The 16,720-nt window shown below is 40.4% G+C and overlaps 1 protein-coding gene and 1 pseudogene across 1 annotated transcript in view; one reads left to right on the forward strand and one right to left on the reverse strand.

Moving 5' to 3' along the window:
• The window catches only part of LOC127687598 (HEAT repeat-containing protein 5B-like), a 139,442-nt gene that overhangs the window by 96,392 nt on the left and 26,330 nt on the right, over positions 1 to 16,720 (reverse strand).
• Positions 1,935 to 5,471, forward strand: LOC127687998 (lysine-rich coiled-coil protein 1-like; annotated as a pseudogene).

The following is a 16,720-nucleotide window of genomic DNA, read 5'->3' on the forward strand; positions in this document are numbered from 1 at the left end:
ATAATGCCTTGTGTGAAAATTAAAGATTGACAGCTTGATCAGAATTCAGACTTGCTGTCCGGTTCTTTTGTGTCTGTCTTCTCTCTTGCCATTCCCCTAGGTGGTTCCAGGACCCTACTGACTGTCCCATAGGTCGGGACAGATTTTAAACCCAGCTCTTGCTTTTCTGATGTGTTGCAGTATTCAGGATTTGCTGTTGTGGGAGAACTGGGTTCTGATGGTGCCATGTTGCCTGGGTTTCTGTTGGTAATGATGTTCCATTTGCCTTTTGCCATTAGATATCTCTGGTGTTAGCTGTCAGGGGACAGAAGATGCTGGAGATGATGTGGAGAAAGAGGAACACTCCTCCATTGCTGGTGGAATTGCAAACTGGTAAAACCACTCTGGAAATCAATTTGGTAGTTCATCAAAAGTTAGACATAGTACTACCTAAGGACCCAGCTATACTACTCCTGGGAATATACCCAGAACATGTTCCAACATATAATAAGAACACATGCTTCACTCTGTTCATAGCAGCCTTATTTATAATAGCCAGAAGCTGGAAAGAACCCAGATGTCCTTCAACAGAGTAATGGATACAGAAAATGTCTACAGAATGGAGTACTATTCAGCTATTAAAAACAGTGAATTTATGAAATTCTTAGGCAAATGGATGGAACTAGAAAGTGTCATCCTGGGTGAGGTAACCCAATCACAAAAGTATGTACACATAGTATGCACTCACTGATAAGTGGATGTTAGCCCAAAAAAAAACTCAAGAAAAACAAGTTACAATTCACATACCACTGGAAACTCAAGAAGAAGGAGAACTGAAGTAGGGTTGCTTTGGTTCCTCTGAGAAAAGGAACCTAATACTCTCAGGAGCAATAATGGAGACAAAGTTTAGAGCAGAGACAGAAGGAAAGGCCACCCAGAGAGTGTTCTACCTGGAAAACACCAAACCCCAAAAGTACTATGGATGACAAGTGCATACTGAAAGGAGCCTGCTCTGGTTGCCTTTCGGAGGGGCCCTGCCAGAGCCTTACAGATACAGAGGCTAATACTAGCAGCCAACCATTGGACTGAGCATGGGGTTCACAATGGAGGAGTTGAAGGGTAGACTGGAGGAGCTGAAGGGGTTAACAACCCCATGGGAAGAATGATGATGTCAGCCATCCAGATGCCGCAGGGCTCCCAGGGACTAAGCCATCAACTAAGGGGTACACATGGTTCCTGCTAAAATAGTGGCAGAGGAATGCCTTGTTGGATGTCAGTGGGAGGAGAGGTCCTTGGTCCCGTGAAGGCTCAATAGAGACCCCAGTGTGGGGAAATCAATTGGGGGTTGTGGGAGTGGGTTGGGTGGAGTAGCATATTCTGGGAGGCAGGGGGTAAGAGCAGGGGTTGGGAGTTTCCGGGAGGGGAGAAATGGGGAAGGGGGAAACCTGCAAGGACTATAACAGTTGAAATGTAAATGAAGAATATATTCAATTAAAAAAAAGAAAAAAAAAAAGAACTGAAGTAGGGGTGTTTTGGTTCCTCTGAGAAGGAGAACCAAATACGCACAGGAGCAATAACGGAGATAAAGTGTGCAACAGAAACTGAAGGAAAGGCCACCCAGAGAATGCCCTACCTGGGCATTCATCCTATAAACAGGAACCAAACCCCTGCACTATTATGGTCGACAAGAAGTGTATGCTGAAAGGAGGCTGCTATGGTTGTCTCCAGAGGGGGTCTGCCAGAGCCTTACAGATACAGAGGCAGATGCTAGCAGCCAACCATTGGTCTGGGCATGGGGTCCTCAATGGAGGACTTGGAGGGCAGACTGGAGGAGATGAAGGGGTTTGTAGCCCTATGGGAAGAACAATGATGTTGGCCACCCAGACACCCCAGGTCTCCCAGGGACTAAACAATCAAGTGGTACACATGGTTAGAGCCAAAAGTGTAGCAGAGGAATGCCTTGTCCGGCATCAGTGGTAAGAGAGGTCCTTGGTCCTGTGAAGGCTCAATAGATGCCCCAATATAGAGAAATCGAGGGATGTGGTAGGCTAGGAGCAGATTGGGTGGAGGGGCATATACTTGGAGGCAGGGGGTGGGAGAAGGGGTTGGAGGTTTTCTGGGACAGGAGAACCCGAGAAAGGTTCTAGCATTTGCAATGTAAATGAAGAATATATTGTTTTATCTTTTTTTAATTGAATATGTTCTTATAAAATTTTTTTATTTAAAAAAATGAAAGAAAGAAGCTTGAAAACTGGTACTAAGAATATTATACTCAAACCTAAAGAGAAAAGTGAAATGTGGCCTATAATTGTAACTGTATCACAGGTGCATATGATGAGAGGAGGTGAGAGTTAAGGGGGGAGGGGAAACAGGGTGTGCACAGGTTTCTGTCTTTGGCAACATCTGGATTTTGCATTCATAAATCAAAGTGGGAATTTCTGAAACAAGATGTAACATTACAACAAAATGAATGGATTTGCACTTAAAGGAAGAGCTGATCTGAAGTGCAGACTTAAGAATTACCATCTGTGAAAAATAATTGGAAAAATGTTATTTTTTTCTCCGTAGATGAATGCATTCATAAGGTCTTCCAGGAGTTGTGGTAAAAGGGGTGTGTGTTGGTGTGTACCTCGAGAAAATTGTTAAGCATTATGAAGGCAAATGGGTTCTTCTTTCAACCAGGATTGGAGTCATTGGGAGAACTCACTTAAAACCCTTTAGATTTATTTCTGTGTTTGTGTTGCTCTCACATGAATGTCTGTGCACCACAGACCCATGGATGTCAGAAGAGAAGTCAAATAGGAAAAGACTCCAAAGGTTGCTGAGACCAACCAAAAAGGCTTCTTTAAAAAATTAAATCTAGATTTTGCACCAGGGAGCCAGGCAACTCCACAGCCTTCTATGCACAGCCTGCCAAGAGAGAGTGATCTCCCAGCAATGTTTTCACTCCTGAGCTTCTGAGGTGAGATCTCAAGCTCCTCTCTGGAGGGAATCAGCTAGGAGCTCACAGGGCAGGCGATCAGTGGAGCAGCTGGGAATGGAAGTCTTCTGGGCACCATTGGCACCAGGGAGCCAGGCAGCTCTACCACCTTCTGTGCACAGACCCTGTCAGAAGAGAGTTGGTCTTCAAGGAGAATGGACACAGGCTTACAGGCCCACAGAAGGGACAAGCACCATCCAGAGACAACAAGACTAACTAGCACCAGAGATAACCAGATGGAGAAAGGCAAGCACAAGAACCCTACCAACACAAACCAAGGCTACCTGGCAACATCAGAACCCAGTTCTCCCACCACAGCAAATCCCACACTGGAAAAGCAAGAGTTGGATTTAAAATCCTATCTCATGATGTTGATAGAGGGCTTCAAGGAGGACTTAAATATTTAACTTCCTTAAAGAAATGCAGGAGAACAACTGTCAACAGGCAAAAGCCTTTAAAGAGGAAGCACAAAAATACTTTAAAGAAACACAGGATATCCTGGGTCAACAGGCAGAAGCCCTTAAAGATGAAAAAAAAAATCCCTTAAGGAATTACAGGAAAACACAAACAATCAAGTGAAGGAATTGAACAAAAGTATCCAGACTCTAAAAGTTGAAGTAGAAACAATAAAGGAATCACAAAGTGAGACATCTCTGAAGATAGAATAGCTTGGAAAGAATTCAAGAATCATAGCTGTGAGCATAAACAACATAATACAAGAGATAGAAGAAAGAATCTCAGGTGCTAAAGAGACCATAAAAAACATTGAGTCAACAGTCAAAGAAAATGCAAAATGCATAAAGCCTGCAAGCCAAAACATCCAGGAAATCCAAGACACAATGAGAAGACCAAACGTAAGGATTATAGGTTTAGAAGAGAATAAAGATTTCCAACTTAAAGGGCCACTAAATATCTTAAACAAAATTATATAGAAAAATTTCCTAGCCTAATGAAAGAGATGCCCATGAACATACAAGAAGCCTTCAGAACTCCAAAAGGACTGGACCAAACCAGAAAGTCATCTAAGCACATAATAATCAAAACACCAAATGCATTCAAAAAAGAAAGAATATTAAAATTAGTAAGGGAAAAAGGGTCAAGTAACTTAAAAAGGCAGACCTATCAGAATTATACCAGACTTCTCACCAGAGATGATGAAAGCTAGAAGATCCTGGGCAGACCTCATACAGATCCTAAGAGAACACAAATGCCAGCCCAGACTTCTATACCCAGAAAAACTCTCAATCACGATAGATGAAGAAAACAAGATATTCCATGATAAAACCAAATTTACACAGTATCTGTCCACAAATCCAGCCCTACAACAGATAATAGATGGAAACACAAATGCCAACACACAGAGGGAAACTACACCCTAGAAAAAGCAAGAAAGTAATCTTCTTCCAACAAACCCAAATGAAGATCTGCACACAAACATAAAAAATAACATCAAAAATAACAGGAAGCAACAATCACTAATCCTTAATATCTCTTAACCTCAATGGACTCCACATATTCTAACAGAAATATTTTTCATGTAAATCTTCAATTCTATCAGAAAAGGTTTGTAATTCCTCTTTCAATTTATATAGTAAATATTGGTGTTTTTCAGTGGTCTTAGGATATGTAAGTTTAGAACCCCTGGGCTATAGGCTCTTGAAAAATGGGCCTCACCACACAGGCCCATTCTTCTCCTCTAATATTCCTTGCTCTGCCCCCTTTTATCTTGTCCAATCACAGACCCTCTCTGCCCTGATGTAGCCTCATAGAAAAGTTCCTGAAGGATTGTAGATTATAAAACTTGAAGATTATATTAAAGTACAGAAAGCCAGAGGCTTGGAACCAAAGATTTGTTTCAGAAGGATGAGAGGGGAGTATTTGGAAAGCTGTGGGTACAGAGAAGAGTTTGATTCCTGGCCCAGATATAAAATGTTTGATCAAAGACTCCCGTCTGGAACCAAACATTCCCACCCAAGATCATGCAGTAGTTCACAGACAGAAGACTGGGTACCTCAGTGGTTACCAGCTCATGACAAGATAAGACTAAACTCTCTGTGCTACTGTCGGTTTAGCAGGGATGGCTTCACAGAAAAACCAATCCCCTTGAACCTTAGTTAGCAAGAATACAATTGTGGCTCATATAGTGTAGAATCTGTAGTTCACAAGCATCTCTGCTCAGGTCACACTACCATCGACCCTCAAGTCAGTCATAGACAATTGCACCAGAAGAGGAAAAGACATGTAAAAGAGGGCAGAGAAAGGTAGGAAGAACTGCCCAAACATGAGAGAAAATGGAGTTCTGAGGAAATAGATTTAATCAAACATAGGAGCATCCAAAGAAAGAAAACAAAGGCAGAAACAGAAACCTTACAAGATGGTACAGAAAATCTTAAGAATCAAAAAGAGAAATAAAAATGAGATGTATCATCTAAGAAAGAGGACCGTAAGCATAGGAAGGAAACCAAGGAAAGAGGAGGAGATGCTTTGGGACCAGTCTCTCCTTGGATTTTGAAGATCCCTAGATCTCCTCAGGCTCAAGTGAAATACCAGTCAAGAGCTTGCTTTCATTTGCATTCATATTCATCTCACTTGCATGCGTGGACATAGGTTCCAACTTCTGACAGAGTAAGAATGAAGTACTTAGTGGGCTTGCTTCCCACATGGAGATTACTTTTGTATTTTCTAGAAGATTAATAATTTTTCTTACATATGGTAGAATTTCCCTTTAACAGAGTGGCTCTGCTTTTATTGACCAAATTGCTGTGGTAGTGGAATTATTTTCCCTTGGGAAATCATTTATTTAAAATTGGAGGATTGACTGATGGCTTTTGTGGAATCTATTTCTTGGTTGGGTTTCTTTTAGTTTTGAGTCACATATTTTTATGCTCATTGGCTTTCTGTATGAAGCAACTTAGATTTCCCTTTTTTAGATCTAACTTGCAATTTATTTTCTGGGTTGGAAAGTGAAATAACATAATAATTTTTTCTGACATACAGTTTGAAAATTTTCAGAGACTCACACAAAATCAGTTTATATTCTGAAAATGTTTATAATAAAGTATTTTTACTTCTGGGAAAAATAGTTTCTCTCTAAGTACTGGAGAGATTGCTCAGAGGTTAATAGCACTGGCTGCTCTTCCAGGGGTCCTAAGTTCAATTACCAACAACCACATGGTGGTTCATATCCATCTAGAATGACAGCTGGTGCCTTCTCTGGTCTGCAGGTATATATGTAATCAGAATACTGAATACATTATAAATAAATAAAAAAAAACCTTTTCCCTCCTAGTTTGTGCATTGAATTGTTTTTCCTTCTTTGGTTAAGTTTGCTTCTCTTGTTAAGACATCTTTCACTGAATCCTTATGTCCATGACTTTGAGTCCTCCTGAAGGGAGCAGGGAAGTAGAGCTTCCTGTTCCCTCCAGGTGCCTTCTTAATTGTCTCACACCCTAGGGTAAGTGCATCTCTGTTGCTCACTGTACAATGTCTCCAGTGTCCTTAATGGATTCATTTTCATATGTGTATTATTTAGGAGCAGGTTATTAAATTACTAACTATTTGAACATTTTTGTGTTTTGCTTTAGAATATCTTTTTGTTTTGTTTTGTTTTGTTTTGTTTTGCTTTGCTTTGTTCTGTTGAGACATGGTTTCTTTGTGTAACAGCCCCGACTGTCCTGGATTCACTTGTACAACACACTGGCCTCAAGAGATGCACTTGCCTCTGTCTCCAGAGCACTGGGATTAACATGCCAGTCTTGTTTAGGATAAATTATTACTGTTAATTTCTAACTTGATTCTGATAAGGTCAAAAAACCCATGGTGATATTCCTCCCTTCAGTGAACATTAATATTTGAGAACCAAAATATTCTCCATTGTGAATTCACAACGTGAACTTGAGAAGAATGTATATATTTAACACAGTATTTTGAAAAAGCTAATGTCCATGAGGTATTCTGTAAATGCTAAAGATTAATTATGTGATATAGATCATTTATTCTTCACTGAAGTTTTGTCTTATTGTCCTGTCAGTTGCTGAGAAAGATAGCTATAGTATTTAAACTTATGGTTACACACTCATTGGCTTTTGGGGACAGGTTCATTGTTGACATTGAAGTCATTATCACCACCCAAACACTTTTAAGAACCTTTCTTTTGCATAGTACACTATGCTGAACATAATCCAACTGTTACCCCCATGGAGTCCTCCCTCAATAATAAAATTACAATCCAGGAGATGTATTGATAGGAATCATATAAATGTTGAGCCATTTCCTCATTGTGTTCCTATGTGCCTTGGTCCTACGATATGGGCTGGTTCTCCTCATGAGCTCCCCAAGAGAAGCTTTGACATATTACTCTTTTTTTATTGTGCCTTAACATCTTTATTCCTTCAGGGTATGCTGCTGTACATGTCACAAAGGGATCAGCCAGTCTAGCTTCTTTTTTTAAGATTAATGTAAATTGACTATTTTATTAATATTCTATATTCTTTGTTTACATTCCAAATGCTTTCCCCTTTCCCATTTCCCCCCTCCCCATATGTCCCATAAGTCCTCTTCTCTCCACCCATTCTCCAATCATCCCCTTCCTTTTTCTCTATCCTGGTACTCCCATAAAATGCCGGATCAAGCCTTTCCAGGATCAGGGCCCTCTCCTTACTTCTTCATGGAAATAGTTTGTTATGCTATATCTGCAGTATTCACAGCTTTTGGGCTAATTAATATCCACTTATCAGTGATTGCATTCCATGTGTATTCTTTTGTGATTGGCTTACCTCACTTAAGATGATATTTTCCAGTTCCAACCATTTGCCCAAGAATTTCATGAATTCGTTGTTTTTAATTGCTTAGTAGTATTCGATTGTGTAAATACACCACATTTTCTGTATCCATTCCTCCACTGAAGGGACATCTAGGTTCTTTCCAGCTTCTGGCTATAAGGCTGCTATGAACATAGTGGAGCATGTGTCCTTGCTGCATGCTCGGGAATCCTCTGGGTATATACCCAGGAGTGGTATAACCAGGTCCTCTGAAAGTGTCATGCCTAGTTTTCGGAGGAGCTGCCAAACTGATTTCCAGAGTTTGTTGTACCATCTTACAATCCACAAGCAGTGGAGGAGTGTTCCTCTTTCTCCACATCCTCGCCAACACCTGCTGTCTCCTGAGTTTTTAACCTTAGCCATTCTGACTAGTATGAAGTGAAATCTCAGGGTTCTGTTGATTTGCATTTCCCTAATGACTAATGAGGTGACACAAAACTCCACCAGAGAACTCCTACAGCTGATAGGGAAAAAAAAAAACAAAAACGTCCTGCTGACATGCCCACCAGCCAGAGTGATGGAGGCCCTTCCTCATTTAAGGTTTCCTCTTCACACAGGATTCTAGCTTGTGTCAAGTTGACCACACCCAGCTAGACTTGTGGCTTTAGTTGTAGAAATATTTTTGATACTTTAATGGTCTTCACTCTTAATTTGAAACACCGTGTCCTATTCACTGGCCCCCTCTGTCACATTTCCTTCATCCCTTTCTGTTCCCTAGAGCACATGACAGAAAAGTGAGGTTGTCTTATACTTCACACAGTGACAGGCACAGTGGCACATCCTGTAATCCCAGCATCTGGGGGCAAAAGCAGGATCAGGAAGATCTACATAAGGTACATAGCTACATAAGGAATTCAAGGTCACTCTGGGTTACATGAGACCTTGTCCAAAAAAATGAAAATAACACCTCAAACCAAAACTTTATACCAATTATCCACTCTGGGAATGACAATAAATTTTATACCATTACCAAAATTCAGATTTCCTGATTTATCCCTGGGGAAGTTGTTTTTATTTTCCAAATCTAAAACCCAATCAAGGAGAACCTACCAAATGTAGTCTCTAGGTCTCTGCCTTCTTTCTTATCTTCACTCTTTTTCTTTTTTCCTTGTTTCTCAGGATACAGACAGTTAAAAAAATCTAGGCAAATGTTTTTCCAGAATGTACCTCACATTTCCAGAATGTACAAAGGTGCTATGTTGTCTTTTCCTCATTTTCAGGTTTAAAGTTCCCCTGCCCCAGCATAGCCTAGTATGTCACATCAAGAGTCACCTGACAGGTGTGTCACCTTGGCGAGACCAAAGGGGCATTCAGGAGTGGTGATGGCTGCTGTCTCTTCACATCCTGTCATCCAGTAATCCTTACTCACTGTTTCCAAGTGTGCTGCTGATTTCCACTTGACTCAGTTTTTCCCACAGTGACTCTTAACTGGTGATTTTCTACTTGTAGCTCTCTTCCTCTTAAACATTCATTAACTGATCTTTTCCCCTAAAGAGCTTGTGATTGATTCCCCAATGCTACTGTATTTGTTTAATATCATTATGGACACACAAATTTTCTTTTGTTGTTAAATGTTTACCTTTTTTTTTTGAGACAGGGTTTCTATATAGCAAGGCTGGAGTAGAACTATTATAAAGCCCAGACTAGCCTTGAACTCATAACCCATCTCCTCAGGCTCCAGAATACTGGGATTACCAAAGAAGAGTTAAAAGAGTCTGTAAGGTCAAAGGGAGTTTAAACCAGGAAGGGCACGGAAGTACCAACATGGCTCCAGACATGGGCTCAACAAACAGCAAAATGCCTAGTGTCCATCAGAACTCAAGGCAGGGTTTGTACACAGGGACTAAATCTTAGTGTTCCAAGAACTAACTTTGTATATAGAATCTATTAGAAATCACTCCCTTCATAGGAGAGGGAAGAATTGAGTCTCTGTTTAGCTGGTGACTGAAGGCTACAGAATGGGAGACACAGAAGATTCGCTCTGTTTATAGAGTTCCCAGACTCTATGGTGATGTGAAGTGGAAACCTCCGGTTTATTTAGAAAGCCAGTTTGGTCAAATGATGTTTCCTGAGGCACACAGGTGCAAGGATGTCTTGCTAAAGCAGACACGTGAAAGGACCCATGATGGAGTATAAATATGACCCATAGAGCGATGGAGAGGAGCACTGAGCACTGGGCATTGAGATTTGCTCTGCCTCACTGTTCTTTGCTAACGATATGCATATATTGCTTTGCCATCCATAGTGTCTTAGTCAGGGTTTCTATTCCTGCACAAATACCATGAACAAGAAGCAAGTTAGGAAAGAAAGGGTTTATTCAGCTTATACTTCCATGCTGCTGTTTATCACCAAAGAAAGTCAGGACTGTAACTCAAGCAGGTCAGGAAGCAGGAGCTGATGCAGAGGCCATGGAGGGATGTTTCTTACTGGCTTGCTTCCCCTGGCTTGCTCAGCCTGCTGTCTTATAGAACCCAAGACTACCAGTCAAGGAAGGACACCACCCACAAGGGGCCCTCCCCAGTTCATCACTAATTGAGAAAATGTCCCACAGCTGGATCCCCTGCAGGCATTTCTTCAACTGAAGCTCCTCTCTTTGTGATAACTCCAAACTGTGTCAAGTTGACACACAAAACCAGCCAGTACAATTGATCCTTTGTCAACTTAACACACAAACACATCACTATTAACCTCAACCTTTACTTTTTAATTCATCCCCAAGACCTAAATAACTTTAAAAGTCTGACAGTCTTTACATATTAAAAGTTCAATCCCTTTAAAACATCCAAACTCTTTTTTTTTTTTGTGGAGTAGGGGTCTTCTTTTCATTTTTTATTGAATATATTCTTCATTTACATTTCAAATGTTATATGATTTCCCAGTTTCCCTGTTCCCAGAAAACCCCAACCCATCCTCTCACACCCTGCCTCCAAGAATATGCCCTTCTACCCAGTCCACTGCCACCTACCCCCTTCAACCTCAATTTCCTCACACTGGGTAATCTATGGAGTCTCATAGGACCAAGGACATCTCCTCCCTCTGATGCCCAACAAGGAGTTCCTCTGCCTCATTTTTGGCTGGAACCATGTGTACACCTTGGTTGATGGCTTAATCTCTAGGAGTTACGGAATGTCTGGTTGGTAGACATTATCATTCTTCTCATGAGGCTGCAAACCACTTCAGCTCCTCCAGTCCTCACTCCAACTCCTACATTGGGGACCCCACACTCAGTCCAGTGGTTGGCTGTAGCATTTGCCCCTGTATCTGTAAGGCTCTGGAAGGGCCTCTGTGGAGACAACCATAACAGCCTCCTTTCAGTACTTCTTGCCATCCATAATAGTGTTGGGGTTTGGTGACTTTATAGGATGAACCGCCAGGTAGAACAGTGTCTGGGTGGTCTTTCCTTCAGTCTCTGTTGCACTCTTTGTCTCCATAATTGCTCCTGTGAGTATTTTGTTCCCTTTCTCAGAAATACCAAAGCACCCCCACTTTGGCCTTTCTTTTTCTTGAGCTTCTTGTGGTCTTTGTAATGTCTTTATTTTGAGCTTCCTGGGCTAACTTCCACTTATCAGTGATTACAAACCATAAGTGTCTTTTTTGTGATTGGGTTGCCTCACTCAGGATGACACTATCTAGTTCCATTCATTTCCCTAAGAATTTCATGAATCCATTGTTTTTAATAGCTGAATAGTACTGCATTGTTTAGATATACAACATTTTCTGTATTCATTCCTCTGTTGAAGGATATCTGTGTTCTTTCCAGCTTCTAGCTATTATAAATAAGGCTGCTATGAACATAATGGAACATGTGTACTTATTACATGTTGGAGCATCTTCTGGATATATACCCAGGAGTGGTATAGCTGGGTCCTCAGGTAGTGCTATGTCTAATTTTCTGAAGAACTGCCAAAGTGATTTCCAGCGTGGTTTTACCAGCTTGCAATCCCTCCAGCAATGGAAAAAGTGTTCCTCTTTCTCCATATCCTTGCCAACATCCGCTGTTCCCTGAGATTTTTATCTTAGCCATTCTGACTGGGATGAGGTGAAATCTCAGGGTTGTTTTGATTTCCATTTCCCTGATAACTAAGGATGCTGAACATTTCTTTAGGTGCTTCACAGCCATTCAAGTTTCCTCACTTGAGAATTCTCTGTTTAGCTCGGTATCCAATTTTAAAATAGGGTTATTTGTCTTTCTGGAGTCTAACGTCTTGAGTTCTTTATATACCTCGGATATTAGCCCTCTATTGGGTGCAGGATTGGTAAATATCTTTTCCCAGTCTGTTGGTTGCCATTTTGTCCTATTGACAGTGTCCTTTGCCTTGTAGAGGCTTTGCAGTTTTATGAGGTCCCATTTGTTGATTCTTGTTCTTAGGGCATAAGTCATTGGTGTTCTATTCAGGAAATTTTCCCCTGTGCCCACATGTTCAAGGCTCTTCCCCATTTTCTCCTCTATAAGCTTCAGGGTATCTGGTTTTATGTGAAGGTCCTTAATCCACTTGGACTTGAGCTTTGTACAAGGAGATAAGAATAGTTCAATTTGCATTTTTCTATATGTTGACTTCCAGTCAATCCAGCACCATTTGTTAAAAATGCTGTCTTTTTAACACTGGATGGTTTTAGCTCCTTTGTCAAGGATCATATGACCGTAGGTATGTGAGTTCATTTATGATCTATTCCATTCATCTTCCTTCCTGACTCTGTACAAATACCATACAGTTTTTTTTTTTATCACTATTGCTCTATAGAAGAGCTTGAGGTCAGGGATGGTGATTCTCCCAGGAGATCTTTTCTTGTGGAGAATAGTTTTTGCTATCCTGGGTTTCTTGTTATTCTGGATAAATTTGAGAATTGATCTTTCTAGATCTATGAAAAATTGATTTGGGATTTGATGGGAATTGAATTGAATCTGTAGATTGCTTTTGGCAAGATGTCAATTTTTATATTAACCCTGCCAATCCATGAGCATGGTAGATCTTTCCATCTTCTGAGATCTTCAATTTCTTTCTTTAGAGGCTTAAAGTTCTTGTCATACAGATCTTTTACTTGCTTGGTTAGAGTCAGATCAAGGTATGTAATATTATTTGTGACTATTGTGAAGGGTGTCATTCCCCTAATTTCTTTCTCAGCTTGTTTATTCTTTGAGTAGAGGAAGGCTACTAATTTGCTTGAGTTAATTTTATATCAAGCTGGCAAAGCCTGCCCAGAGGAAGTGATCTTCCAGCAGGCTGTCACTTTTGCGCACAGAGGTGAGATATCCACCTTCTCTCTGGAGGGGCTCAGTTAGGAGCACACAGGGCCTAAGATCAGTGGAGCATCTGGGGCGGAAGTCTTCCCGCCACCATTTGCACCAGGGAGCCGGGAGATTCCACAGACTTCTGTGATCAGTGGACCAGCTGGGACAAAAGTCTTCCTACCACCATTTGCACCAGGGAGCCAGGAGACTCCACAGCCTTCTGTGCATAGCCCACCAGGAGAGAAAGGTCTCCTAGCATTGCTTTCACATTTGAGCACAGAGGAGTAAGGACACAGGCTTACAGGCCCACAGGAGTAACAAACTCCAGCCAGAGACAAGAATACCAACTAGCACCAGATGGCGAAAGGCAAGCACAAGAATCCTACTAACAGAAACCAAGGCCACACCGCAACATCAGAACTCAGTTCTTCCACCACAGCAAGTCCCATATACCCCAACACACCAGAAAAGCAAGAGTTGGATTTAAAATCGTATCTCATGATGCTGATGGAGGACTTCAAGAAAGACTTAAAAAACTCCCTTAAAGAAATACTGGAGAACATTGGTCAACAAGTAAAAGCCCTTAAAGAGGAAACACAAAAATCCCTTAAACAATTACAGGAAAACACAAACAATCAAGTGAAGGAACTGAACAAAACCATTCAAGGATCTAAAAGTAGAAGTAGAAACAATAAAGAAATCACAAAGTGAGACATCTCTGGAGATAGAAAACCTTGGAAAGAATCCAGGAGTCATAGATGCAAGCATCAAAAACAGAATACAAGAGATAGAATAAAGAACCTCAGGTGCTAAAGATACCATAGAAAACATTGACTCAACAGTCAAAGAAAGTGCAAAATGCATAAAGCTGCTAACTCAAAACATCCAGGAACTCCAGGACACAATGACAAGACCAAACCGAAGGATTATAGATATAGATGAGAGCAAGGATTTACATCTTAAAGGCCCAGTAACTATCTTCAACAAAATTGTAGAAGAAAACTTCCCTAACCTAGAAAAAGAGATGCCCGTGAACATAGAAGAAGCCTTCAGAAGTCCAAACAGACTGAACCAGAACAGAAAGTCCTCCCATTACATAATAATCAAAACACCAAATTCACTAAACAAAGAAAGAATATTAAAAGCAGTAAGGGGAAAAGGGCAAGTAACATATAAAGACAGACCTATCAGAATTACACCAGACTTCTCATCAGAGACAATGAAAGCTAGAAGATCCTGGGAAAACCTCATACAGACCCTAAGAGAACACAAATACCAGCCCAGGCTACTATACCAGCAAAACTCTCAATCATCATAGATGGAGAAACCAAAATATTCCATGATAAAACCAAATTTGCACAATATCTGTCCACAAATTCAGCCCTACAAAGGATAATTGATGAAAAATGCCAAAACAAGGAGGGAAACTACTCCCTAGAAAAAGCAAGAAAGTAATCTTCTTCCAACAAACCCAAAAGAAGATACCCACACAAACATAAAAATAACATCAAAAATAACAGGAAGCAACAATCACCATGATTAAGGTGTGTAGGGATGGTTCAATAGAGAGAAATCCATCAATGTAATTCAATACATAAACAAACTTAAGGAAAATAAAACACATGGCCATTTTGTTAGATGCTGAAAAAGCTTTTGACAAAATTCGGCATCCCTTCATGATAAAAGTCTTGGAGAGATCGGGAATCCAGGCCCATACCTAAACATAGTGAAAGCAATATACTGCAAACCGGTAGCCAACATCAAACTAAATGGAGAGAAACTTGAGTCAATCCCACTAAAATCGGGGACCAGACAAGGCTGCCCACTCTCTCCTTATCTATTCAATATAGTATTTGAAGTCCTAGCCAGAGCAACCAGGCAGCAAAAAGAGGTCAAAGGTATACAAATTTGAAAGGAAGAAGTTAAAATATCACTATTTGCAGATGATATGATAGTATACTTAAGCGACCCCAAGACTTCTATCAGAGAACTCCTAAAGCTGGTAACAAAACTTCAGCAAAGTGGCTGGATATAAATTTAACTCAAGCAAATCAGTAGCCTTCTTCTACTCAAAGGATAAACAAGATGAGAAAGAAATTAAGAAAATGACACCCTTCATAATAGTCCCAAATAATATTTCATACCTAGGTGTGACCCTGACGAAGCAAGTGAAGGGTCTATAGGACAAGAAATTTAAGCCTCTGAATAAAGAAATTGAAGAAAGTCTCAGAAGATGGAAAGATCTCCCATGTTCATGGACTGGCAGGATCAATATAGTAAAAATGGCCATCTTGCCAAAAGCAATCTACAGATTCAATCTCCATCAAAATTCCAAATCAATTCTTCATAGATCTAGAAAGAGCAATTCTCAAATATATCTGGATTTACAAAAAACCCAGGATGGCAAAAACTATTCTCCACAACAAAAGATATTTTGGGAGAATCCCCATCCCTGACCTCAAGCTCTACTACAGAGTGATATTGATTTAAAAAAAAAACTGTTTGGTATTAGTATGCAGACAGGCAGGAAGATCAATGGAATAGAATTGAAGACTAAGAAAAGAACCCACACATGTACGGTCACTTGATTTTTGACAAAGGAACTAAAAACATCCAGTGGAAAAAAGAGCATTTTTAACAAATGGTGCTGGATCAACTGGATATCTGCATGCAGAAAAATCTGCATGCAAATCAACCCATTCTTATCTCCTTGTACAAAACTCCAAGTCCAAGTAGATCAAGGATCTACACATAAAAACAGAAACACTGAAGCATATAAAGGAGAAAGTGTGGAAGAATCTTGAACACATGGACACAGGGCAAAAGTTCCTGAACAGAACACCATGGCTTATATTCTAAGAACAAGAATCAAATAGGACCTCATAAAACTGCAAAGCTTCTGTAAGGCAAAGGACACAGTCAATAGGACAAAACGGCAAAGAACAAATTGGGAAAGCATCTTTATTAACCCTACATCAGATAGAGGGCTAATATCCAATGTATACAAAGAACTCAATAAGTTAGTCTCCAGAGAATCAAATAACACTATTAAAAAATGGGGTACAGAGCTAAACAGGGAATTCTCAACTGAGGAAACTCAAATGGCTCTAAAGCACCTAAAGAAATGTTCAGCATCCTTAGTTATCAGAGAAATGCAAATCAAAACAACACTGAGATTCCACCTTACACCAGTCAGAATGGCTAAGATGAAAAACTCAGGGGACAGCAGATGCTGGAGAGGATGTGGGGAAAGAGGAACACTTGTCCATTGTTGGTGGGATTGCAAGCTGGTAAAACCACTCTGGAAATCAGTTTGGCGATTCCTCAGAAAATTAGACATAGTACTACCTGTGGAGCCAGCTATACCACTCCTGGGCATATACCCAGAAGATGCTCCTACATGTAATAATGAGACATGCTCCACTATGTTCATAGCTGCCTTATTTATAATAGCCAGAAGCTGGAAAGAACACAGATGTCCATCAACAGAGGAATGGATACAGAAACTGTGGTATATATACACAATGGAGTACTATTCAGCTATTAAAAACAATGAACTCATGAAATTCTTAGGCAAATGGATGGAACTAGAAAGTGTCATCCTGAGTGAGGTAATCCAGTCACAAAAAAATGTTCATGGTATGCACTTACTAATAAGTGGATGCTAGTCCAAAAGCTCAAAATAAACAATTTTTTTCCTAGCATTTGCAG

The sequence above is a fragment of the Apodemus sylvaticus genome, chromosome 6, assembly GCF_947179515.1.
Source record: "Apodemus sylvaticus chromosome 6, mApoSyl1.1, whole genome shotgun sequence".
Lineage (NCBI taxonomy): Eukaryota > Metazoa > Chordata > Mammalia > Rodentia > Muridae > Apodemus > Apodemus sylvaticus.